The sequence below is a fragment of the Pinus tabuliformis genome, chromosome 9, assembly GCF_031772625.1.
Source record: "Pinus tabuliformis cultivar Carrire ecotype Pingquan chromosome 9, CPIR1, whole genome shotgun sequence".
Classification (NCBI taxonomy): Eukaryota; Viridiplantae; Streptophyta; class Pinopsida; order Pinales; family Pinaceae; genus Pinus; species Pinus tabuliformis.
In genome coordinates, this window is record NC_142307.1 from 679467754 (window position 1) to 679471447 (window position 3694).

Consider the following 3694-nt stretch of genomic DNA (forward strand, 5'->3'; position numbering starts at 1 on the left):
GAAGAGGCAGAAGATCAGAACACTTGAGGAAGCATTTGCTGCGGTTGACAGGTTGGTGGATCACTATGATGAGACTTCTAATGAGAAGAAGAAGTCTGACAAGCCAAAAGAGAAGAAGAAGGATGATGCTTCAAAGTCAGATGATAGTTCGAAAGCAAAGAAGCCTTTGAAGTGTTGGATATGTGCAGGACCACATGTGGTGAAGAATTGTCCCTCCAAACCAAAGGTGGCCGCTGCTGCACAATCTGATGATGACCATGATGATAATGCTTCGGTAGGAATGATGCAGATTCTTGGTGCCTCTGCTACTACGGAAGTAACTTCTAGGAGGGATCCAGAAAGGAATAGGTTGGAGTATGTTCAGATGAAGGTTGGAGGTGCTGATGTACTCACTATGGTGGATAGTGGGGCTTCACACAACTTCATGAGTGAAGATACTGCGAGAAGGATTGGGCTGAAATTTGTACCAGTGAAGGCACAAATGAAGACAGTAAATTCTCCTCCTATGGCAATTCTTGGTATAGCTGAAAGGGTGGACACTACACTTGGTGAATGGACCAGAAAGGTGGACTTCACTATAGTGAGGATTGATGACTATGAAGCTGTATTGGGGATGGAGTTCATGAAACAGTTTGAGGCTATGGTTGTACCACATTTGAGGAAACTCTTCATTTATGATGGAAGGGAAGATGTACCCATTGGTGTTCCAACCATTGGTGTAACAAAACCTGATCATAAGTTAGGGGGAATGCAGATGGAAGATAAGGAGAAGATGAACAAGCGGTTGTCTACTGTTGAGACAAAGCTTGTGGAACAGTCATTGGTCATCCGATCGCTTTCAGATAGCATCTTGGACTTGTCAAGAAGGCTAGAGCTGGTAGAGGATGATGATGATGATGTTGATGAGATATATGTGAGGTCGAACATCCAGAAGGAAGATCAGGAGGCATATCTACAAAGGATGGAAGTTGAGGATCCAGATAGATGGATCGAGCTGATTAGTGAGGGAGAGCCTTCAGGTTCTTCTCCCTCCACATCTTCTTAGATGACATAGAAGATGGGGTTCATTGTTAAGCTGCTCATGGCAGTGAGCCCTCAAACATGGTTGAGCAGGTATGATGATCATGACATGCTGCAGAAAGATGGGGTTTCCATGGACCTAAGCATGGGATCGTGGAGATGGGTGTTGGCACATGACTAGGATGTGTAGCACTTGTTGATATACATAGGCAGTTTGCACATGGAGATGACATGATGGAGATGAGACCTTATATATGTTGCAGTGATGTTTCCCTTATATGGAGGGGTCTACATCATGGCTGATGACGATCTTGGCAGAGAGCTGCTAGGATGGCGTGTTGTCGGGACGACAACGTTTTCGGGTGGAGGAGAGTGTAACGCCCTCGCAACTTGGGCAAGTGCGCGACGGGCGAAACCTCTTCACTCGGCGGTTGGACAGCAAAACAACCCGTGGGCAACCCGGGCGGGCGACCCGGCGGGCAGGCTGACGAGCTGGTGCGGGCGCGGGCGTGCATGGCGACCCGGTGGACAGTGCGACGAGCTGGTGCGGGCGCGGGCGTGCACGGCGACCCGGTGGACAGTGCGACGAGCTGGTGCGGGCGCGGGCGTGCACGGCGACCCGGTGGACAGTGCGACGAGTTGGTGCGGGCGCGGGCGGGCACGACGACCCGGCGGACAGCGCGACGAGCTGGTGCGGGCACGGAGGTGCACGACGACCCGGCAGACAGACGCGGCGAGTTGGCAGACACGGTGAACGGGCGACCCGGGCGGGCGACCCGTGGGCGATGGGCGGGCACCCCGGCGGGCGACCCGGGCGGGTGACCCGGCAAAGCAACGAACGGTGCAGCAGTAATGCGACGAACAAATGCGACAGCAATGCGACGTTCATTGGAACACTTGGTAAATAATGCGAAATATAAAAGGAGGCCGAAGCCTTATATTTGGCGTAGGAGAGGCTTTGCCATGGGCAAGGCCGACCTACAAAAATGTTAAGGCAGGGGCTTGTAAAATTAAAATAGGGGGTCGGCTTTGGAGTTGACACCCCTTCACCTTATGGCAGGCTAGCGTATAAGTACAAGTGCGCAGAGCCTCATTTGGCATCAAGCACTTCGCTCTCCTCTCTATACTCGAGCTAAGGGTAAAAGGACGCAGCAAGAAGTGCGCACTTCTCATGCGCATGAAATAAGTGCGCAGATTTACCAAGGGGCTGTTTGTAGGACGAAGGTACACGGTATAAGGCAGTTTATGTGCAGAGCCGAGTTGGAGGAGTTCTGGTGGCTCGGGTGAGCACATTCCTACCAAAGGAGGTTGGTACATGGTTGTAAAGGCTGTCTTGCCTCATTGTAAATATTTCTAAGTGTTGGCCTTGGATTTTGCTGGGCACACTTGTATGATGTATTATTGAAATCTTTCATAATATATTATTATCGGGCGGACTTGTTCGGGAGTTGCCCCTCCCTCTATAATTGTGTGCAATTGTTATGTTCTCGGTTTAATTGCATATTGGTTATGAACGTGTATGAAGATTAATGCATTTTACTTAATTGAGAAAGATGAATTAAGTATGTTAATGTGGAAAGGCGTAGTCCATGTGCATGAGTATTGTTAAAAAGAAAGTGTACGGTGGTGCCGCACCTCGCCGGGCACGGTTGGAAGACTACTGTAGACCTGGGGGCGTGACACAGAGAGAGCTACTAGTCAACTGAGACTTCGGAGGTAGCAACGTTTGCGGAATTTGTTAGAGGAAGGAGAAACAAAAATACGTTTTACGTCTATGTCAATTCGCATCTCCCTTATCTTCATCATTTTTCTCTCGAACAAGATAAAACTTAAATAGCTACTGCAATATAAAGTTTAAAATTTAATAATTTAGCATTTAATAATATTTGAAAATGGGAGGCTATTATATTTGCTTCGATAATTATAAAAATCATAAATTATATAGATCATGTTTATGTTAGGTAAAAGTTTGTTATAGGAGTGATATCTGTGTAGTTAGAGGATGTGCATTGTTTATATACGAGGTGTATTTTTTAGTTCGTAAAATAGACATTTTTTATTTTCATCTTATTCTTTCTAAAACAATAATAAAAAACACAGTCAAAGGTGTTAAATTAATATTCAACTTTTTTTAACCATGGGGCCAACCCCAGTGCATTCCTTTTTACTTCTATTATGTTTCTCTAATCCTTTTTGTTATTTACACTTCATTTATTTTTGCGTTCTTCATCACATAATTGAAGATGATCACTATGGTTTGTGACAAAATAAATTTTTTGATACTTTTTGGGATTAAGTATCCAAATTTTTTGGGAATATGAATGTCAATTAGTTCTACTATTTGATAAATTTATTGTTATATTAATTATAGATATTTCCTTCTCAAATTTGGATCTTTTCTCCAACTAGTTAATAGTTGTAATGAATATGATTCCAAATATCATAAAAAGACTTGGTTGATGACGTTAGGCATAGAGATGCCAACACTTATATGTGCTTGCTCCTTCTCATTTCCACCTCTACATAATATGTAGATCTTCTATACAATTCTTCATGTTCATTCTTTTAATGATGTATCCTATATAGAAGGTCGTCGACCTCGACTAGCTCTGCATGAGAATTGTAAGTTTCATAGTCCAAAGTTAACTCCTCATGTCAGATAAGTTGAAGATTT